The sequence below is a fragment of the Symphalangus syndactylus genome, chromosome 5 (genome assembly GCF_028878055.3).
Source record: "Symphalangus syndactylus isolate Jambi chromosome 5, NHGRI_mSymSyn1-v2.1_pri, whole genome shotgun sequence".
Lineage (NCBI taxonomy): Eukaryota > Metazoa > Chordata > Mammalia > Primates > Hylobatidae > Symphalangus > Symphalangus syndactylus.
In genome coordinates this window covers 86,710,766-86,734,284 of record NC_072427.2, presented here as the reverse complement: position 1 = coordinate 86,734,284, position 23,519 = coordinate 86,710,766, and the positions used below count along the sequence as shown (strand labels likewise).

At 48.3% G+C, this 23,519-nt stretch overlaps 1 protein-coding gene across 5 annotated transcripts in view; it reads left to right on the top strand.

Annotated features, from left to right (window-relative positions):
• AGPAT3 (1-acylglycerol-3-phosphate O-acyltransferase 3) overlaps nt 1-23,519 on the top strand; it is a 121,726-nt gene that overhangs the window by 21,932 nt on the left and 76,275 nt on the right. For 2 of the 5 annotated variants that reach the window (XM_063640536.1, XM_063640533.1), the window contains exons 2-3: nt 2,580-2,645; nt 16,348-16,410. The gene's annotated coding sequence lies outside the window, so the exon portion shown is untranslated. Of the gene's footprint in view, nt 1-2,579; nt 2,655-11,844; nt 11,937-16,347; nt 16,411-23,519 lie in introns of those variants that run through there. The other 3 variants (XM_063640532.1, XM_063640534.1, XM_055279853.2) reach the window with 3 other exon arrangements.

The window sequence follows — 23,519 nt, the reverse complement described above, 5'->3', positions numbered from 1 at the left end:
GGCCAAATACTAGGCCTTATTCATTCTTTCTAACTAATTTTTGTACCCGTTAACCTCCCTCTACCCTCATATCCTTCCCAGCCTTCTCTGTCTTCGTGAGTTCAGTTGTTTTGATTTTTACATCCCACAAATAAGTGGGAACATGTTACGCTTGTCTTTCTGTGCCTAGCTTATTTCACTTAATATCATGAGCTCCAGTTCCATCCATGTTGCTGCAGATGATAGAATCTCCTTCTTTTTATGGCTGAATAATACTCCATTGTGTACAAGAACCACATTTTCTTTATCCATCCGTCTCTTGATGGACACGTGGGTTGCCTCCAAATCTTGGTCCTTATGAACAGCGCTAACAAACATGGAAGTGCAGGTATCTCTGATATACTGATTTCCTTTCTTTTGGGTATATACCTAAGAGTTAGATAGCTGGGTCACATGGTGGCTTTATTTTTAGTTTTCTGAGGAACCTCTAAACTGCTCTCAGTAGTGGTTGTACTAACTCACATTCCCACCAACAGTGGTTTTCTGGAGATTTCAGAGTACAGGAACTGGCTAAACGTGGGTACTCCAAAGCAACCCTGCTAACCAGGTCCAGGCCCAGCTCCTTCTCTGTTTTTGCAGGTGAAGTAGTACTGGCTGTCACTCCATTGCCTTCTTGGTGCCTGTGGCCACTGTTGAGCTGCAGTGGCCCCAAGCCTGAAATATTCACCATCTTCCTGCCCAGAAGCAGTTGCCAGCCTGTGTTCTGGATGAAAAGACCCCAAAGAAACAACCAAATGCAGCCTAGGAACCTGGATTAGAGTCCAGGTTGAAATAGCAACTATCTCAGTGTTTCTGGGACAGCTGGGGAAATGCAAATGTAGGTTGACTAAATAGATGATATTAGGGACTAAGGGTTAATTTTCTTAGTGTGCTAATTTTATTGTGATGATGAAGAAGAAGGCCTTACTCTTAGCAGAGACACACTGAAATATTTGGGTATAAAGTGCTATGATGTCTAGAAGTAATGCTCAGGTGGTTGAGGAATAAAAGCGTGTGGGCACACACACACACACACACACAACTGCACTCTCCTCAAATGTTAATTCTAATATAGGTAGTTGTATACAGAGTTTATTTATTTATTTATTTATTTAGAGACAGAGTTTCGCTCTGTCACCCAGGCTGGAGTGTAGCGGCGTGATCTTAGCTCACCGCAACCTCCACCTCTCATATTCAAGTGATTCTCCTGCTTCAGCCTCCCAAGTAGCTGGGACTATAGGCACCTGCCATCACACCCACTGACTTTTGTATTTTTAGTAGAGACTGGGTTTCACCATGTTGGCCAGGCTGGTCTCAAACTCCTGAGCTCAAGTGAACTCCTGCCTCAGCCTCCCAAAGTGCTGGGATGACAGGCGTGAGCCACTGCTCCCGGCCCATATACACGTTCTTGTTGTATTATTATTTCAACTTCTCTGTACAAACTTTTCATTTAAAAAGTTGGAGAAAACATCATGTTTTAGTTTTTTGTTTATTTTTGAGACAGTCTCACTCTTTCACCCGTATTGGAGTGCAGTGGCACAGCCACAGCTCCCTGCAGCCTCAACCTCCCAGGCTCAAACGATCCTTCCACCTCAGCCTCCAGGTAGCTGGCACTACAGGTTCACACCACCACACCCAGCTAATTTTTAATTTTTTTGTAGAGATGGGGTCTCAATATATTGCCCAGGCTGGTCTCGAATCCCTGGGCTCAAGCAGTCCTCCTGTCTCAGCCTTCCAAAATGTTGGAATGACAGGCTTGCATCACTGCACCCAGGTTGGTTTTAGTTTTTAACATTTGTAAGGCTTTACTCCACCTGGAACTGTTTTCATGTGGGATATATATATATGAAAGCTAATGTATGCTGGGCTTAATACCTAGGTGATGGGATGATCTGTGCAGCAAACCACCATGGCACACGTTTACCTATGGAACAAACCTGCACATCCTGCACATGTACCCCGGAACTTAAAATAAAAGTTGAAGAAAGAAAGAAACCTTAGCAGGGTAGCTAGATAAATGGTAAGATCAATCAGTATTCTTATATATCAGCAACAAACAGGTAGAAAATGAATTATTTAAATACCAGTTACAGTAGCATCCAAAATATGAAGTACAGGAACACATTAAACAAAACATGGGCCGGGCGTGGCGCCTCACACCTGTAATCCCAGCACTTTGGGAGGCCAAGGTGGGCAGATCACGAGGTCAGGAGTTCGAAACCAGCTTGGCCAACATGGTGAAACCCCATCTCTACTAAAAATATAAAAATTAGCCAGGCATGGTGGCATGCGCCTGTAATCCCAGCTACTCAGGAGGCTGAGGTGGGAGGATGGCTTGAGCCCAGAAGGCGGAGGTTGCAGTGAGCTTAGATTGTGTCATTGCACTCCAGCCTGAGCAATAGAGTGCGAACTTGTCTCAAAAAAAACAGTTTCTTATTGATTTTAAAAACCTTATCTGTACGTTATTTCAGATTTTTAAACATTTATTTCTTTAACTTTTAGATTTTGAAGTGCATAGTCATGTCATCTGTGAATAATGACAGATTTTTTCTCCTTTTCAGTCCTTAGATTCCTATTGACTTTTCTTGTCGTCCTGTGCTGGCATCTCCAACGAGCATGGGACTGAGGTGATGAAGGCACGTTGGCAACAGAGGGTCCTGACCAAAGGGAAGCCTTCCTTGTTACGCTGCTAAGTGGTTGTTGTGGGTTTGTTTTTTTTTTTTATATTCTTTATCAAGTTGAGAAAATTCCCCTCCATTTCGCATTTGCCAGGAGGTTCTGATTTGTGTTTTTAATCACAGTCATGATTGGATGTTGCCAGTTACAGTGATCTTGTGGCTTTCCCCTTTTGATTTGTTAATATCATGTTAAAATGTCCCTGCATTCCTGTAATAAACCCAACTTAGCCATGATCTTTTTCATAAATTACTAGATTAGTTAACTAATACAGGCACACCTTGGTGGTATTGTGGGTTCCGTTCCGGACTTCGGCAATAAAATAAATATCACAATAAAGTGAGGCACACCCATTTTTTGGTTTCCCAGTGCATATAGAAGTTATGTTTATGCTGTCTACGGCCATGCCACTCTGAACGTGCCTGATCTCATCAAAAGTTACGTTTCTGCTATACTGTAGTCTGTTAAGTGGGCAATAGCATTGTGTCTAAAAAAACAGTGTGCATGCCTTAATTAAAAAATACTTGATTGCTGAAAAATGGTAATGATCATCTGAGCCTTCAGTGCGTCTTGGTCTTTTTGCTGGTAGACGGGTCTGCTTTGATGTGGATGGCTGCTGAGCACTCGGGGGTGGTTGCTGAAATGGGGTGGCCATTGCAATTTCCTAAAATATGACATTTTAGATCTGTGTCCCTGTCTGAATCTCAGTTGAATTGTAATCCCCAGTGTTGGCAGTGGGGCCTGGTAGGAGGTGATTGGATCCTGGAGGTGGATTCTCATAGTTTAACACCATCCCCCTAGTGCTGTTACTGTGGTAGAGTTGTCATGAGATCTGGTTGTTTAAAAGTGTATGGCCCCTCCCCCTCTGTCTTCCTGCTGCTCTGGCTGTGTGAGATGCGTCTGCTTCCCACTTTGTCTTCCATCATGATGGTAGATTCCTGAGGTGTTCCCAGAAACTGAGCAGATGTCGCCATGCTTCTGAAACAGCGTGGAGAATTGTGAGCCAATTCAACCTCTTTTCTTTATAAGTTACCCAGTCTCAATTTTTTTTTTAAGACAGGGTCTTGCTCTGTTGCCCAGGCTGGAGTGCAGTGGTGTGATCTCTGTTCACTGTAGCCTTGACCTCGTGGGCTCAAGCGATCCTCCTACCTCAGCCTCCCAAGTAGCTGGGACCACAGGTGTGAGCCACCATGCCTGGCTAATTTTTGCACTTTTTGTAGAGATGGGCTTTCACCACCCTGCCCAGGCTGAACTTGAACACCCAAGCTCAAGCCATCCACCCGCCTCAGCCTCCCAAAGTGCTGGGATTGCAGGTGTGAGCCACTGTGCCCAGCCAGGTATTTTTTTTTCCTCATCGTGCCCAGCCAGGTATTTCATTTATTTATTTATTTATTTATTTATTTATTTATTTATTGAGACAGAGTCTCACTCTGTTGCCCAGGCTGGAGTGCAGTGGCACAATCTCAGCTCACTGCAATCTCTACCTCCCAGGTTCAAGTGATTCTCCTGCCTCAGCCTCCTGAGTAGCTGGGACTGCAGGCACCCGCCACCACGCCTGGATAATTTTTGTATTTTTAGTAGAGATGGGGTTTCGCCATGTTGGACAGGCCAATCTCTAACTCCTAACCTCAAGTGATCTGCCTGCCTCGGCCTCCCAAACTACTGGGATTACAGGTGTGAGCCATAATGTCTGGCCAGCCATGTATTTGTTAATAGCAGCGTGAGAACAGACCAATACAGACAGCAATGAAGCTTGCCACATGGACGGACTCTCTTTTTCACAAGTTTTCTCTGTCGCATGTGATGCCGTTTGACAGCATTTTACCCACAGTAGAACTTCTTTCCAAATTGGAGTCACTCCTCTCAAACCCTGCAGCTGTTTTATCAACCAAGTTTATGTAACATTCTGAATCTGTTGTTATTTCCACAATGTTCACAGCATCTTCACTAGGAGTAGATTCTACCTTAAGAAACCATTTGCTTTGCTCATCCATAAGAAGCAACTCCAGGCCGGGTGCGGTGGCTCACGCCTGTAATCCCAGCACTTCGGGAGGCTGAGGCGGGCAGATCACAAGGTCAGGAGATCGAGACCATCCTGGCTAACACAGTGAAACTCTGTCTCTACTAAAAATACAAAAAATTAGCTGGGCGTGGTGGCGGGCGCCTGTTAGTCCCAGCTACTCGGGAGGCTGAGGAAGGAGAATGGTGTGAACCCGGGAGGTGGAGTTTGCAGTGAGCCGAGATAGTGCCACTGCACTCCAGTCTGGGTGACAGAGCGAGACTCCATCTAAAAAAAAAAAAAAAAAAAAGGGAGCAACTCCTCACCTGTTCAAGTTTGATCATGAGGTGGCAATAATTCAGTCACATCTTCAGACTCCACTAATAATTCTAGTTCTCTTGCTATTTCCACCACTTCTGCAGTGACTTCTTCCGCTGAAGTCTTGAACTCCTCAAAGTCATCCATGTAGCTTGGAATCAGCTTCCTCTAAACTATTAATGTTGATATTTTGACCCCCTCCCATGAATCATGTATCTTCTTAATGGCATCTAGAATGGTGAATCCTTTCCAAAAGGTTTTCAATTTACTTTGCCCAGATCCATCAGAGGAATCATTATCCATGGCAGCTATATTCCTATACAATGTATTTCTTAAATAATAAGACTTGGCAGTATAAATTACTCCACGGCCGGGCGTGGTGGCTCACACCTCTAATCCCAGCATTTTGTGAGGCCGAGGTGGGTGGATCACCTGAGGTCAGGAGTTTGAGACCAGCACGGCCAACATGATGAAATCCTGTCTCTACTAAAAATACAAAAATTACCCAGGCGTGGTGGTGCACGCCTGTAAGCCCAGCTACTCAGGAGGCTGAGACAGGAGAATTGCTTGAATCTGGGAGGCGGAGGTTGCAGTGAGCTGAGATCATGCTACTGCACTCCAGCCTGGGCAACAAGAGTGAAACTCTGTCTCAAAAAAAAAAAAGAAAAGAAAAAAGAAATTACTCCTTGATCCATGGGCTGCAGAGTGGATGTCGTGTTACCAGGCATGAAAGCAGCGTTCATCTCCTCGTGCATCTCCCTCAGAGCTTTTGGATGACCACGTGCGTTGGCAATGAACAGTAATTTTTTTTTTTTTTTTTTTTTTTTTTGAGACGGTGTCTGGCTCTGTCGCCCAGGCTGGAGTGCAGTGGCGCAATCTCAGCTCACTTCAAGCTCCGCCTCCCCGGTTTACTCCATTCTCCTGCCTCAGCCTCCTGAGTAGCTGGGACTACAGGTGCACATCACTACGCCTGGCTAATTTTTTTGTATTTTTAGTAGAGACGGGGTTTCACTGTGTTAGCCAGGATGGTCTTGATCTCCTGACCTCGTGATCCGCCCGCCTCGGCCTCCCAAAGTGCTGGGATTACAGGCGTGAGCCACTGCGCCCGGCCATGAACAGTAATTTTTTGAAAGGAATCTTTTTTTCCTGAGCTGTAGGTGTCAACAGTGAGCTTAAAATATTCAGTAAGCCATGCTGTAAGCAGGTGTGCTGTCATCCAGGCTTTGTTAGTCCATCTCCAGAGCACAGGCAGAAGTAGATTTAGCATCACTCTTAAGGGCTCTGGGATTTTCGGAATAGTATATGAGCATTGGCTTCAGCTTAAAGTCACCAGCTGCATTAGCCCCTAACAGGAAAGTCAGCCTGTCCCTTGAAGCTTTGAAGCCAGACTGTCTTCTCTCTAGTTGTGAAAGTCCTAGATGGCATCTTTTTCCAGTATCAGGCTGTTTTGTCTACATCAGTAATCTGTTGGGTGGTCATGGTGGCTCACACCTGTAATCTCAGCACTTTGAGGGGCTTGAGGCGAGCGTATTCCTTGAGTTCAGAAGTTCAAGTCAAGACCAAAGTGGGCAATATGACAAAATCCTGTCTCTACAACTCCCGCCAAAATTAGCCAGGCATGGTGACTTGTGCCTGTCATCCCAGCCTCTTGGGAAGCTGACTTGGGAGGATTGCTTGAGCCCGGGAGGCAGAGGTTGCAGTGAGTTGAGATCATGCCACTGCACTCCAGCCTGGGCAACCAAGCGAGACCCTGTCTCAGAAAAAGAAAATCTATTGTTGAATGTAGCCACCTTCATCAGTGATCTTAGCTCCATCTTCAGATGACTTGCTGCAGCTTCTCTGTGGGGACCTGTTGCTTCACCTGCATTTTTATGTGATGAAGATGTGGCTTCTTTTCTTAAATCTCCTGAGCCAACCTCTGCTAGCTTCCCACTTTTTCTCTGCAGCTTCCTCACCTCTCTCAACCTTCATAGAATTGAAGAGAGTAAGGGCCTGGCTAGGCACTAGGCTTTGGTTTAAGGGAATATTGAGGCTAGTTTGATCTTCTATCCGGACCACTCAAACTTTCTCTGTATCAGCGATAAGACTGTTTCATTTTCTTATCATTTGTGTGTTTACTTGAGTAGCACTTTTAATTTCGAGAACTTTTTCTTTGCATTCATCACTTGGCCAACTGTTTGGCACAAGAGGCCCAGCTTTCGGCCAGTCTCGGCTTTCAACACACCTTCCTCAGCAGGCTTAGTCACTTCTAGCTTTTGATGTAAAGTGAGAGTTGTACGACTCATCCTTTTACTTGAACACTTACAGGCCATCAGAGGGTTATTAAGTGGCCTCATTTCAACACTGCTGTGTAACAGGGAATAGGGAGGCTGGAGCAGAGGGAGAGAGATGGAAAGAGCCGCTCGGCCGAGCAGTTCAGAGCATGCACGACCTTTATTCACTCAGTTCCTCCTCTGATAGGGGCCCGGTTCACAGCACTGAAAACAATTACGGTAGGAACATCAAAGATCACTGACCACAGATCACTGTGACAGGTATAATAATCATGAAAAAGTTTGAACGATTGCAAAAATTACCGAAATGTGACACAGACGCCAGAAGTGAGCACCTGATGTTGGAAAAACGCGGCCGACAGACTTGCTGGATTCAGGGCTGCCACGAACCTTCACGTGGCAAAAACTCAGTATCTGGAAGTGCAGTGAAGCCAGGCGCGGTGAACAAGCTTGCTTCCGGCTTCTGGCGTTCATGCTCGTGAGTGAGACTGCTCTGTAATTATCCTTTGCATCCTGTTTTTGTCAAGTTTTGGCAAAAAGATGATATTAGCTTCAAAATGCACTGGGCAGGGGCCAGGTATTTCTTTCTTTCTTTTTTTTTTTTTTTTTTTTTACTTCTCTAAAAGAGTTTATGGAAGATTGGAATCCCTACACCGAGAGTGTAGGATCTCACTGGTGAAACCGTTCAGAACTTAGCGTGATCATTTTTTTGGTGGTGGATGTTTGACTTTTGTTTCAGTTTTGTAACGATTATGGTATTCTTTGGGTTTTCTGGGTTTTTTTTGGTAACAGCTTTGTGGAGATATAGTTCACCCACTATATGACTCACCCATTTTGAGGGGATAAGTGTGATAATTTAATATATTCACATAATTTGTAAAGGTCAAGTTGGTATAAATTGGCATATCTGTCACCATAAGTATTTGTCCTGTCTTTAAGCTAAAAACATTCAAATTCTTCTCTGCTATCTATTTTGAAATATACAACAGATTATTGTAAACTGTAGTCACCGTACTGATCTATAAACACCAGGTCTTATTTCTAGGTCTTACTTCTTTTATCAAGTGTTTATCCGTACCCACTAATCAACCTCTCTTCCTCTCCGCCCCGATTTATTCTTGAGGATATTTTTGTCCGTTATTGTTCTTAGGAATTTGCCCATTTAAGTTTACATTTTCAAGTTCATTCCTATAAAGAGGCGTCAGTAGCCTCTGATTTTAAAAGACCTGGAGCACTGGACTCTGTTCCCTTTCTTTCCTGACCTGATTCGCGCCTCCTCTCTTTTTCTCATCAACTCTCCTGATAAAACTCTTTTGATTTTATTGATCCTTTCAGAGAACCAACTTTGTGGCTTTTTGTATGTTTTCTATCTTATTAATTTCTGAGTTTTAGATTGTTTTGTTCTTTCTTCTAAATTTGTTTTCCTAATTTTTTGAGATATATCTTGTGTCATTTGTTTTCAGCATTTTATTTTATTATTTATTTATTTTTGTTTTTTTGAGACAGAGTCTTGCTCTGTCCCCCAGTCTGGAGTGCAGTGGCACGATCTCGGCTCACTGCAACCTCCGCCTCTTGGGTTCAAGCGATTCTGCCTCAGCCTCTGATGTAGCTGGGACTACAGGTGCATGCCACCACGCTCAGCTAATTTTTTTTGTATTTTTTTTATTAGAGACAGTGTTTCCCCATGTTGCTCAGGCTGGTCTCTAACTCTTGAGCTCAGGCAATCCACCCGCCTTGGCCTCCTGAAGTGCTAGGATTACAGGTGTGAGCTACTGTACCCAGCCTGTTATCAGCATTTTAAAATGTTCTAATGCAGTCTACACTTAAGGTTGCCATTCCCCTTAGGAACTGTTTAGGCTGCATCATGCAGCCTATATGTAGTGACATGATTTTTTTTTTTTTTTTTTACTGTTTCATTCAACATATTTTTGAATTCCTCTTTTGAATTTTTTGACAGTTGATCACTTTTTTTTTTTTTTTTTTTTTTGAGACAGACTCTCGCTCTGTCGCCCAGGCTGGAGTGCAGTGGTGCGATATTGGCTTGCTGCAACCTCCACCTCACGGGTTCAAGTGATTCTCCTGCCTCAGCCTCCCAAGTAGCTGGGATTACAGGCACCCGCCACCACACCTGGCTAATTTTTTGTTTTTTGTTTTTTGAGACAGAGTCTCGCCCTGTTGCCTAGGCTGGAGTGTAATGGCACAATCTCGGCTCACTGCAACCTCCACCTCCCTGGTTTGAGTGGTTCTTCTGCCTCAGCCTCCCAAGTAGCTGGGATTACAGGCGCCTGCTACCACGCCTGGCTAATTTTTTGTATTTTTAGTAGAGATAGGGTTTCACCATATTGGCCAGGCTGGTCCCGAACTCCTGACCTCAGGTTATCCACCCGTCTTAGCCTCCCAGAGTGCCGCGATTACAGGCATAAGCCATTGTGCCCAGCCTAATTTTGGTATTTTTAGTAGAGATGGGGTTTCAACATGCTTGCCAGGCTGGTCTTGAACTCCTGAGCTCAAGTGATCCACCTGCCTTGGCTTCCCAAAGTGTTGGGATTACAGTCGTGAGCCACCATGCCTGGCCATGATAACTGTTTTTAACTTCTGAACATACCAGGATTTTTGCAGATAACTTTTTGTTACTTTTTTTCCCTTGTTTAAGCGTCTTTGGGGTGAAGGAATCTGCTCTGCTTGATCTCTGTCTTCTGAAACTTGTTAGGACTTGCCTTATGGCCCAGCACATGGTCAGATTTTAAAATGTTCTTTGTGTCTTTGAACAGATTCTATTCTGCAGTGGTAGGGGCAGCATTGTGTGTAGATTCATTGAATCAAGTTTATTCATCATGTTATTCAAATCTTCTATACCAAGGGTCAGCAAACTACAGCCCATAGGCTAAGTCTGGCTAGCTACCTGCTTTTATAAAGTTTTATTGGATCACAGTCACACCCATTTGTTTATGTCTTGTCTACAGCTGTTTTTGCATTGTGAATTTGTCTATTTTTTCTTGCAGTTGTATCAAGTTTTGCTTTATATACTTGAGAGCTATGTTATTAGGTGATACAGACTTAAAATTTTATATCTTCCTTATGAATGAAGTGACTATTACAGTGAAATGATCTCACCTTTTTAATGCTTTCTGCCTTTCAGACTTTGTCTGGAATTAATATAGCGGCACCAGCTGCCTTTTGTTTACTGTCTGCTTTGCGTGTCTCTTTTATTTTTTTATTTTTAATTTTTCTGTATCTTTAAGTCTGAAATATATCTCTTGCAGACAGTGTATGATTGGAGGATCTTTTTTAAATTGAAGTTTGACAGTCCTTTTTCTAAGTCTGACAACTAAAAAAATTTAACTGGATCATTTATTTGGTTTAAATGTAGCTACAGATATTTGCGTTTAAATATACTGTCTTATATTTTGTTGATTTCTTGGTCTGTGCTGATGTTTTCCTTTCCTTCTCCTTTCTTGCTCTTTTTTGAATCAACTATTGATCCTTTCATTTTCTGCCCTCCACCAGTTTAGATGTTATAGACTCTGTTCTTTTACTGGTTTCCCCACAAGCACAACATTCTTATTAAACAAATCTACAATTAATCTGTACCTTTTACACTCGGGAATATTCAAGGACCTGCGAGCATCCTTACCTTCGTTAATGCCCCTTACAACTAATAGGCTGTGTATTTAAATTCTTTTTTTCCCCCCAAGACGGAGTCTTGCTCTGTCGCCCAGGCTGGAGTGCAGTGGTGTGATCTTGGCTCACTGCGGCCTCCGCCTCCTAGGTTCAAGCAATTCTCCTGCCTCAGCCTCCTGAGTAGCTGGGATTACAGGCACCCACCATCATGCCCAGCTAATTTTTGTATTTTTAGTAGAGGCGGAGTTTCTCCATGTTGGCCAGGCTGATCTTGAACTCCTGACCTCAGGTGATCAGCCCACCTTGGCCTCCCAAAGTGCTGGGATTACAGGCGTGAGCCACCACACCTGGCCTGTGTATTTAAATTCTTTTTTACTTTTGAATATCACAAGACATTGCTGGATTATTACTTTTTGTTGTTGTTGTTGTTGTAGATACAGGGTTTCACCATGTTGTCTGTGCTGGTCTCAGATTCCTGAACTCAAGTGATCCTCGTGCCTTGGCCTCCCAAAGTGCCTGGATTACAGGCGTGAGCCACTGTGTCTGGCCTGATTACATTTTGTGTTAGATTTGCACACACTTGCCGCTTTCTTTCCTTTATGTTTTGCATCTCAGACTTCCCATCTGGGATCTCTTTTTCTCCTTGAAGTGCACATACTTGAGAAATTCCTCTAGTGAGAGTGTGCTGGTGGCGAACCCACCCCATTTGTGTTTGTCCGGAAGCACTAGTTTTCCCTGCCCCTTGGGGGATATGCTTGCTGTTTGCAGAACTCTTGGTTGGCAGTGCCGTTTTTTCAGCACTTTGATGTCAGCCTCTGCTTGGCCTCAGCATCTTTTTGTGTGAAGAAATCCTTGTCAGGCCATCTCTCCTTTGAAAGTAATCTCCCTTTTTTCTCAGGTTGCTTCTAAGATCAAAATTAAAAACTTTTGTGCTACAAAGGACACCATCAAGAAAGTGAAAAGATGACCACAGGAAGGGGAGAGATGTTTGTGAAGATCCGGCCGGGGACGTGCATCCAGAGCCTCTAAAGGTCTCTTAGAAGTCTGAGCGATTCGTGACCGAACCCCCGGGACGCGCTTGCCCTTACCGAGCGCGCTGGGAAGGGCTGGCAGACGGGGAGGAGGGAACCCTGCTGCTTGGGCTGGCCGCAGTGAGCAGCAGCAGCGCGGTGGTTCTGGCTCTTGCCTTCCTGCCCTGTGCAGAGCACCCCTCCCATCTGCTCCCCACCGCTGAGGATCACTGGTCCCCTAGGAGGCTTCCCAGGCATCACCTCGTGTGCGTGTGCACAGCGGCTGCCTCGGCCCCAGCTCTGTTGGGTGTTGAGAGGAGCTTGGGAGAACCCGTGACTGGGAGTGGTGGAGATTCGTGACCCGGCGCCGGTGATGCTCTTGACCTGCCTAGGTCAAGAAGAAATTGGGAAGAGGCGATGAACTGAGAGGAGGAGTGTCTCAGGTGCTGTCAGCACATCGTCTGCCTTTGGAGCACCGCCTTCTTTTTGCTGATTAACTGCAGGCTTGCCTTCTAGTTTAACGTGGGCAGGCAAATAGTCCTGCTATTGCATTCTGACATAGAAAATGTACTTTGAGTGAGATGCCTTCATGGAGAGTAAATGATCTGGAGGTAGAAAGAAAAAGGCAAATGCTTTTGTTCTCTTCCAGAGATGGCTGTCCAGCTGGCCCTCTGCAGCTGAGGGTCCACTCTAGACGCAGGCCAGTGTGTCTTGGAGAGGGAACACCCGTGAGGCCCACTGGAGAAGCCCATCCTGGATGAGCGAAAACTTGGATTTAAAAATGCAAGATTCCAACTTGCACTTTTAGCCATGATGGAAGATACAGACCAAATTTCACAGCCTACCTTAATCAACCAGAAAGCCAAACAAAAGTGCATGAAGCCACAGGCTTCAGACACTGATGGCAGGCCGTGTGGACAGTGACCGGAGAGGGGCATGAGGGGAGTGAGGCCTCGGTAGCCCAGCTTGTCACCTGCACAGTCTCCAGCCGCAGGGCAGGGAGGGGAACCAGGACCTGGTGGAGACAGAGTGTGGAGTTAAGGGGCTCCAGGAAGGCTGGAATGTGCAAAGAAAAATATGGAAGAAGAGGGAGTTCTATAAAGAAACAGCTCTGGAGAGCTGAGGAGGGGCCTTCCAGTCTCGGAGAGCTGACCACAGGTGGCATGTGAATGCTGCCCAGGCAAGGGAAAGGGGCGTGGGAGAGCAGGGGTGGCACAGTCCCCGAGTTCACAGGGTGGGGTGAATCTGTGTGCTCAGTGGCCAGAGGGAGAGACTCACCACCCAAGATTGTCCTACTAAGGTCCGCTCAGGACTCACCAAACACAGCTTACGAGCGAGATCTGAAAGGATCAAACTGGTTCTAGGTTGACTGCTCCCGGAACAAAGCCTGGAGATGCAGGACAGCAGCAAACCCAGCGTCCGGTGCCAAGTTCACAGGCACCAAGTTCACAGTGCCCAGCAGCCATACAGAAAACGCAGAAGAAGAGGAAAATCAACGGTTGGAAACATCCAGGCTAGACACTATAGTGCCCACCTGCAATCCCAGCACTTCGGGAGGCCGAGGCAGGAGGATCACTTGAGCCCAGGAGCTCAAGACCAGCTGGGGCCACATAGCGAGACCCTGTCTCTAAAAAGATATGTGTTGTTTTGTTTGTTTTAAAAAAAATAATTAGCTGGGCATAGTGGTGTGCACCTGTAGTTCCAGCTACTCAGCAGCAGAGGCAGGAGGATCCCTTGAGCCTGGAGTTCGAGGCTGCAGTGAGCTATGATTATGCCACTGCACTCCAGTCTAGGCAACAGAGTGAAACTCTGTTAAAAAAAAAGAAAAAGAAGAGAAGAGAAAAGAGAAGGGAAGGGAACTATATCTATCCAGATGATAGAGCTAGCAGACAAGGATGTTATGATGGCATTGATAAATATGTTCCACGTGTTCAATGTCAGGGAAAATATGATAAAAATAAAGAAAAAAATGGAAGATATAAAAAAAAGACCCAGGGCTGGGCATCATGGCTCATAACTGTAATCCCAGCACTTTGGGAGGCTGAGGTGTGAGGATTGTTTGAGCTCAGGAGATCAAGACCACCCTGGACAACCCCATCTGTACAGAAAAGTACAAAAATTAACTGGGCGTGGTGGTACACACCTGTGGTCTCAGCTACTTAGGAGGCTGAGGTAGGAGGATGGCTTGAGCCCAGGAAGGTTGAGGCTGCAGTGAGCCATGATCATACCATTGCACTCCAGCCTGGGTGACAGCATGAGACTGTTTCAAAAAGAAAAAAGACCCAAATAAATCTTCTAGAAATGAAAAATATGCTGAATGGGATTAATGGTAGATTAGACAGTGCAGAAGAAAAGATCAGTATACTTGAAGACACAGCACTTTGTAAAATGAAACACAAAGAAAGAAAGACAAAAAAATGAACAGAGCATCAGTGGGACCATATCGAGAGTAACATATGAAACTGATTTCCAGAAAAGAGGTGCATGTGGTAGAAAATACCTGAAGACAATAATGGCTAGAATTTTTCCAGATCTGATGAAAACTCATTCCGAAGAAGCTCAACAAATCTCAAACCGAAGAAACGTGAAGGAATTCACCCCAATACACACCATCATCCAATTGCTGAGAATCCTAAAAGTAGACAGAGGCAAATGCTATCACATACAGATGAACAAAGACAAAAATGAGAGCCGGTTTCTGATCAGAAACTATACAGTTTGAAGACAGTGGAGGAATGCCTTTTAAATATCGAAAGACAATATTGGACACCTATCTACAAAAACAATGGCCCTTCACCCTACTTTATGCTATATTTAAAAATTAACCAAAATGGATCATAGACCTAAATGTGAAAGTTAGAACTGTAATATTAATAGAAGAAAATATGTAATGTATATGCACTGTCTTTGTCAGTTTGGGCTGCTATAAAAAAAATTAACACTGACGGGCTGTTCACTCACAGTTCTGGAGGCTGGAAGTCCGAGGTCAAGGTGCCTGTAGGTTTGGTGCCTGGTGAGGGCTTCTTCCTGGTTCTGCCCTCATATGGCAGAGAGATAGGAAGCAGTTGGCTTGTGTCTTTTGGCACAATGACACCAATCCCATTTTTGAGGCTCCTCCCTCTTGGCCTAATCCCCTGCCAATGGCCCTGTCTCCAAATAACACATTAGCAGGGAGGATTTCAACGTATGAATTTGGACCAGGCGTGGTGACTCATACCTGTAGTTCCAGCACTTTGGGAGAGTGAGGCAGGTGGATCACTTGAGCTCAGGAGTTCAAGACCAGCCTAGGCAACATAGTGAAATGCTATCACTAAAAAAAATTTAAAAAATTATCCGGGCATGGTGGCATGCACCTGTAGTCCCAGCTACTTGGGAGGCTGAGGTAGGAGAATCACTTGAGCCCAGAAGACTGAGGCTGCAGCGAGTGGTGACTGGGCCACGGCGACTCCAGCCTGGGTGACAGAGCGAGATCCTGTCTCAAAAAAACATATGAATTTGTGGCTGGGGGACACAAGCATTCAGTCCATAGTGTCTGTAGTGGCATATTATCCAGCCTGAAATGTGAATGACATTCTGACACCTGCCACCAAGTGGGTGAGCCTTAAGGACATTATACTGAGTGAAATAAGCCAGTCACATAAGGACAAATAGTGTGTGATTCCACTTAAATGAGGTCCCTGGAGTGGTTAACTCATAGAGATAGAAAGAGTGATGGTGGGTGCCAGGGGCTAGCGGGGATGGGGAGTCGGTGTTTAGTGGAGACAGTGTTTCTGCTTGGGAAGATGAGAAAGTTCTGGAGATGGACAGGGGTGATGATTGCACAGCAGTGGGAATGGACATAAAGCCCCTGAACCACATACCTAAAAATGGTGGATTTTATGTTATGTGGACGTCACCACAGTGTAACACAAATGAGCAAACACGGGCTTTTTCCTGGTTGCGGGCAGGCAGGCTAATGGTCTGCTGGTGGGGGCTGGGCTGGATTTTGGAGGAGCCCAGGGCTGCGGCTGGCAGGGCTTTGGGAAGCAGTGGGAGCGCATGTGAGGCTGGTGTAGCTGTCGCAGGAGCCGTGGCTTCCGGAGGGGCCCGCAGTGGCCCCGCCTTTCCAAGAGGCTGCAGGTGGCTGGGTGGCTTTCCCATGTCCTTCCTGGGGCGTGACCTCTGGCGGCTCCGGGATTGTTCATTTATGAGCCATCTGTTGGGTCTCCTGGCGAGGCAGTGGGAAGCAGCGCGCCAGCAACGCCCTGGATGGCCTTGACCCTGATATTTCAGTTACGGAGTGTTTGGTTGATCGGGAAAGGATGTTAATGCATGCTTGTCAGTCTCCCTGACATGCAGCCTTTCGGGTTTTGAAGTGGATACATATATTTGGTCACATGGCGTCTCTCCAGTCCTGCGCAAGCATGTTGACACGTGTGCCTTTCACTTTCAGGCTTGTCCAGCCGGAAGCCCTGAGGACAGCTGTTCCCACTGGCTCTGCTGACCTTGTGCCTTGGTAAGTGGGCAGTGAGGCCGCCTGACGCAGGGCGCCGTGTGTGTGTGTGTGTGTGTGTGTGTGTGTGTGTGTGCTCAGTATTGGGGTCAGTGTTGGGCCTTGATACCTTGTTGATTAATTTTTCTTAAAGGTATATATTTTAACCTTTGTTTATGACCAACAGAATATTTATTATGGTCCTTTCTCGTTTGTCCAAAATCCAGATGATAAAGTTCAGGTAACTTTGTTCTCTTCCTGCGAGGGATGAGCTGAGCTCAGAGGGGCTGAGCTACAAATGATGCTGGGCTGAGGCGCCTACCAGGGCACAGTGGACATGGGAGTCCACCTCACAGGGCTGTCCCGGCTCTGTTAGCAGCCCAGGAAGTCCATCCCTCTCCTGGAGACTGACTAGGAGCTGTCTGTCTGGGATGGGGCAGACGTGTGGCCGGGGGACAGCTGCACAATCCCCGTGGGGAGCCCAGCTGGCTGTTGCTGGAGGGTGCCCTGCTCCTGGGGACGGTGCCCTGCTCCTGGGGGACTGTGCCCTGCTCCTGGGGGTTGGTGCCCTGCTCCTGGGCGTTGGTGCCCTGCTCCTGGGGGACGGTGCCCTGCTCCTGGGGGATGGTGCCCTGCTGCTGGGGGTTGGTGCCCTGCTCCTGGGCGTTGGTGCCCTGCTCCTGGGCGTTAGTGCCCTGCTCCTGGGGGACGGTGCCCTGCTCCTGGGGGTTGGTGCCCTGCTCCTGGGGGACGGTGCCCTGCTCCTGGGGGTGGGTGCCCTGCTCCTGGGGGACGGTGCCCTGCTCCTGGGGGTGGGTGCCCTGCTCCTGGGGGATGGTGCCCTGCTCCTGGGGGTGGGTGCCCTGCTCCTGGGGGTGGGTGCCCTGCTCCTGGGGGACGCTCTCCTCAGGAAGCCCCGGGTTTGGCCGAGAGCATGGAATTGCCTGGCCGTTGAGTCACTGGGTGGGCCCAGGGATGGGGCAGCTCCTCCTGTGCTCCTGCAGCCCATCCTCAGAGGGCCCCTGCCCACTGCTTCCGTGTGTTCCACCCCCGTTCCCAGGCCTGCTGCTGTGGCTGATAAGGCTGCAGGTCCCTTCCGGGTGGCCCTGGACCCTGTGTCCTTCTCCCACTGTGGCTGCTTTCGACCCGGGAAGTGTCTCCTGCAAATGCTGTCGGCAGAGATCAAATCCCATCCCTGATGTTCCAAGGCTTCCAGGTGTAACTCACAGGCCCAGTTCTTGGTAGGCAGGTGATTTAGCCTCCTGTGTCCCGATCACAACCCAGGGTGTGTTGAAAGCTACCATTCGATAAAAACAAACATGAGCAAGATTGAAGTGACCAACACCAAGCTCGGGCTTTCAGAGACGCAGTCATGGCTGACCTCAAACGGCGTTGCTGACCATCTGAGTCGGGGGCCGAATGCCTCCTTAGTTTTCAAATTAAAATGACTGTATTTAGTGTCTCTTTTTTAAAAAAAATTATTTATTTATTTATTTATTTTGAGACAGTCTGGCTCTGTCGCCCAGGCTGGAGTGCAGTGGAACGATCTCGGCTCACTGCAACCTCCACTTCCCAGGTTCAAATGATTCTCCTGCCTCAGCCCCCTGAGTAGCTGGGACTACAGGTGCCCGCCACCACGGCTGGCTAATTTTTGTATTTTTAGTAGAGACGGGGTTTCACCATGTTGGCCAGGCTGGTCTCTATTGCTTGACCTCGTGATCCACCCGCCTTGGCCTCCCAAAGTGCAGGGATTACAGGCGTGAGCCACTGCGCCCGGCCTAGTGTCTCTTTAGGATTGTTTTATTAAGATTGCTTATTTGATAGCAGATAACTATGAAGATACTAACGATGCTATAAAGACACAACGGCAGCTCCCAGCTGACTGGCACTCTGAGCTCTCCTCTAACATTCTGGATTCACAAAAGTTTATTTGCTGGGTTTGCTCATTGTTGATTTAATACTTTGCCTGTGGTTTAAACTGTTAAATTGTTGCAAATTGATATTCTGTGCAAAAGAAACTTTCACTGTCCTGCACCCCCCAGTTCAGCTCTCACTGCATTCCCGCTCTTCTGCCTGTCCTTTGGCTATTGTTGGACTGTACTCAGGGCTGAGAGGAGGGCATTGGGCTTCTGCAGTGGCCACAGAGCTGTGGGAAGGCCATCAGCAAGGGCTGGGGGCCAGAGGGCTTCCGATCTGTCAGGTGCAGGGTGTGGCGCACGTGGGCTTGTGCTGTGGACGAGGTTTTGCTTCTAGGGGAGAAACCGGTTCAGGCGTGCCAGGCATCAGCAGACCTCTCCCAGAAAGAGGACATTTTGAGAAGATGAAGATGGAAATCGGTTTGATCTCCTTTGTTCCCTTTCTGGGGACAGGGACATCACGGTTCTGTAACAACTGAGGTCTGTGAAAAAGAACAGGAAGAAGGGCAGGTTGGAAACATTGTGTCTTTTGGGGCTAGTAATAGCTGCAGAACGACCCAAATCAGATTTACAACCAAGCTTCCAGGGTGAGTAGCTCGATATTCACAAAACCGGGTGACTGTCAGTGATGGCATGCCACGTATCACTTTTGGGAGGGAGGAGAGATTGCAAAACTAAGCAGATGGTGCAGCACTGCAGCCCCCTGCCCAAGCTGGTGAGTGTTAATATCGAGATCTGTAGCAAAATATTTGCCCATGACTTGTACCAGTACCTCTCGAAAGGTGCCCAAATATCTAATAAACATCTGAAAAGGCATGCAACTCAATTGGTTATCAGAGAAACGAACATTTAAAACCAGAAATGTTGTATCACTACACAGTCAGCGGATTGGCTAAAACCAACGAGACAGAAAGGCCAGAGTTGATGAGGGGGTGGGATGGGGCGCGATGGGGCACGATGGGGCGCGATGGGGCGTGATGGGACGCTTGTTCCTCATGGTAGCTGTGACTTCACCTCTTAATTTTGGAAAACTTTGGCAATATCTTCTAAAGCGGAGCAAACCCATGGCTTGTGACCCAGCAGCTCTGCTCTGAGAAGTGAACCCACAGCCAGGCCTGAGAGTGTCGCCGGAGCCGTGTTCATCAGGCTCGTGTGCCCTGCGGAGGTGGACTGGGTGAATACACTGCCGTGTACTTGCTCAGGGGAGCAGCATGGAATGAGGTGCGTGGAGACAGCCCTGCTCTGCCTGGGCGAGCCGACACACACATGCTGGGTGGAAGAAGCGCAGTGGGTCAGCACATGTGCAAGGCCCACGTGCGTGCAGCGCAGAGACAGGTAGACCTGGCAGGGGGAACGGGAGGGGCAGCTGCCCTGGCAGGAGGCAAAGGAGGCCCAGGGGGCTTCAGGGGCTGGCAAGGATCTGTTTCTTTTCTTTTCTTTTTTTTTTTTTTTTTTTTTTTTTTTGAGACGGGGTCTCTCTCTGTCTCCCAGGCTGGAGCTCAGTGGCGCGATCTCAGGTCACTTCAGCCTTGAGCTCTCCCGGACTGAAGGGATCCTCCCGCCTCAGCCTCCCGGTAGCTGGGACCACGGGCATGGGCCACCACACCTGGCTAACTTTTTTATTTTTTGTAGAGACCAGGTTTTGCCATGTTGCCCAGGCTGGTGTTGAACTCCTGGGCTCAAGCCATCCGCCGGCCTCGGCCTCCCAAAGTAGTTGGGATTCGTTTCTTGATCTGGGTGCTGCTGGTCAGAGTGGATCCTCTGGAATTTCATCCAGCCTTATGCTGAAGTTTTATGTACTTCTCTGTAGCTATTACACTTTAACAAAAAGTTTCCCATAAAACCGTGCCATACCGGGTGCGGTGGCTCACGCCTGTAATCCCAGCACTTTGGGAGGCCGAGGCAGGCAGATCATGAGGTCAGGAGATCGAGACCATCCTGGCTAACACGGTGAAACCCTGTCTCTACTAAAAATACAAAAAATTAGCTGGGCGTGGTGGCAGGTGCCTGTAATCCCAGCTACTCGGGAGGCTGAGGCAGGAGAATGGCGTGAACCCGGGAGGCGGAGCTTGCAGTGAGCCAAGATCGCGCCACTGCACTCCAGCCTGGGCGACAGAGCGAGACTCCATCTCAAAAAAAAACAACAAAAAAAAAACCGTGCCATATAAGCTTCATAAGAGCTTGCATTTTTTGTTTCATCTGATTCCCTCTGTGAAAAATACGGGCTTCTACAAAACAGCAGACTCAAAAAGCAACAACAACCAAACCCCCAAACCCAGCAGACCGATACCATGTTAAAGCCACACGTTTGTCGATTCCCCTGCTCGAGTGTTTGCACGCCCTCTCCGTCGCACGGCTCCGTGTGCTGGAGACCCCAGGGGACCGAGCAGTCCCCACCCGCGTGGAAGCATGTTCCCGTAATAGCAGAGCAAAGGGATGATGGTCTTGGGAGGAGGGCGCTGGCTCAGGCACCCCAGGGACGGTTTCGCTTTCGCATTCCGTGTGCTGGAAAACCTGAACGCTTCAGAGCCTAAATTATGTGGGAAAAATGTGTTTGTGTTCCAAAGCTGGAGTGAGATTTCCAAGGCATGTATGAGGCACTTGGCAAGCTTCACTTGTGGCCTAAAGCACAAAATACCAGGGCTTGGGGTGAATTTGGTGATATCCAGAGCTGGCAGCTTTGTTGGGGCTGGTCACTCCCCAGCCCTGAGGACTGTGGGGAAGGAATGCCCGTCGTGAGCAGAACCAGCCAAGTTCACACACGGCCACCTGCCAGCCTGACCTGTGCGTTGAGCCCCGGCCCTTCTTGATCAGAGAGTAGGTGTCCCGATCAGAGGGAGCACATTGGCTGGGAACTTGTGGAGCCTGGTGTGTATGACTCGCTGCATGATTCACAACAAGGCATTTGCTTTCCTGGGCCTTGGTGACACGTCCGTGAAGTGGGCATAGGAGCCCAGCTCTTGCATAGACAGAAGGTGAGGGCATCGGGTAGGGGGAGTGGAGCTGTGGGGGCAGCACTAGAAGGACGAGAAGGGACCTATGGCCTCCAGCTCCGGGTTCAGGGCTGTGTCCAGGTTCAGGGCTCTGTCCAGGTTCAGAGGACTGTGAAACGCCAGCAGCTTCTAAAACCTTTGGGTTCTTTAAGAAAAGGCTAATTGCAGAGGACACTCGCTGACGAGGGTGAGGATCAAAGCCCGTGCTGTGTCAGCGTGGTGGCCTGCCAGCTCCAGGCTGCAAAAGTCCCGCGTCATTTCATTTTCTTCCATCCCTGTGGAGCGAACCCTGTTGTTTGCATTTTGTGGATGAGGATACAGGCTCAGGCTCAGCTCACGTGGCCCCCGGATGCCCCTGCTGTGCTCCGAGGTTGGCCTGCGTCTTTTGCTCCTGGGTCCTCACGTGCCCTGTCACAGCCAGCCCTGCCCTGGAGAGAGAGGCCGCTGGGAAAAACCCGGAGAGCAGCCGGGCCTCACCTGAATAGGACTTCACTCGTTGCTTTTAATTTTTACTTACTCTTTTTTTTCTTTGTACAACAAACATTGTCTGATAAGGGACTTCACTCTTCCACCTTCAAGAAAGGCTCCTCCCGGGTCTGGGTGCTCCAAGGGCCCCATTGGGCCGATCCTCTGACATCACGTGGGGTGGCTTCCTCGGAAGCTACAGGCCCTTCGGTCCACGGCCCCTTCACAGCAGGCAGTGGACCGGCCGGTGGTGGGCCACTCATTTTTCATACACTTTTTTTTTTTTTTTTTGAGACGGAGTCTCGCTCTGTCGCCCAGGCTGGAGTGCAGTGGCGCGATCTCGGTTCACTGCAAGCTCCGTCTCCCGGGTTCACATCATTCTCCTGCCTCAGCCTCCTGAGTAGCTGGGACTACAGGCGCCCGCCACCATGCCCAGCTAATTTTTTTTGTATTTTTAGTAGAGATGGGGTTTCACCATGTTAGCCAGGATGGTCTCGATCTCCTGACCTCGTGATCCGCCCGCCTCGGCCTCCCAAAGCGCGGGGATTACAGGTGTGAGCCACTGTACCCAGCCTTTTCATACACATTTGAAGAGGATTTTAAAGTGTTCTTGAGTCTTTCTTGGATAACAAAAGGTATCTGGATGGTGCTGTTCCATCATATTTGTCTCAGGTCTCGTCTCTCCTCGCTCTGCCCTCGTTGCGGGAGAGCCTGGTTCCCAGGCCTGCAGGCCGGCTGTGGATCTCTGAGGAGCCACCGGGTGGGACTTTGTTCTCTGCTGCAGGGGGAAGCCATGAGGGAGCGTCGGGCCCCCACCCTGAGCGTTAGTCCACCGTCCTGCAGGGTCTATCTGAACACTAGCCTGGTGGGGAGGGGGGCCCAGGCCTCATCATGGAGAGGGTGGGGGTGAGGAGTGAGCCCCCAGGTCTGCACCAGGGTGCCCCAGGACACCCTGGACTGGGAGTTTAGGAGACCTAGGACGCATCCTGGGGAAGTGAGGCAGGTGTGTGGTGTCTTGTTCTTTCCAGGTTAAAACCCACAGCATGACCTGTGGCTGGGATCCCCCTGCTCGTGAGTTCTCAAGTAAGGGGAGCCTGAAGGGTGCGACTCACACCTGTCTCAGGAACACAGAGGACAGAGAGGGATGGAGATGGCCTCCCTCTGTGCTCCCGGTCTCTTTCTGGGGAATGCGTGTTCAGCCCTGATGGCAGCCAAAGGTTTGTGGCAGGCTGGTCCTGCGCCCGTGAGAGGGTGCAGGTCTGCAGAGATTGGTGACGGATGCCCTGGAGGAGGGGAGTGGAGCCACAGGTGTCTCCCAGTGGCTATGGCCGCGTGGATTGCCAGCAGCAGTCTAGGGTCCTAATACAGTGAGGTGAAGGACAGGTGGAGTGGAGGGCCGAGGAGGGCCGGCCTTCCCTCTGGAAGCAAGCGTGCTATATGCCCACGGGGGACTGGAGGAGGTGGGTGTTCCAGGTCACTGTGCAGTTCTTACACCTTTGCTGTGCATTGGAGGAGGAATTATCTTTGTGCTCTAAAGTGTGATATATATGAGGGGAGCGCAAAGGGCTCAGACTTTGATCTGCCAAGCTGTGTCTCGTGAAGTCAGGTATTCTGCAAGGGAAGCTTGTTTCTTAAACAAATCTCGTCAGTGTTCAGGACAAGGCTGTACTGTTCCAACCACCGCAGAGATGGAGGGTTGGAGGTTAATGCGCACAAGTTAATTTTCCATTTGATATTTATCTTTTCATTATAAAAGTAA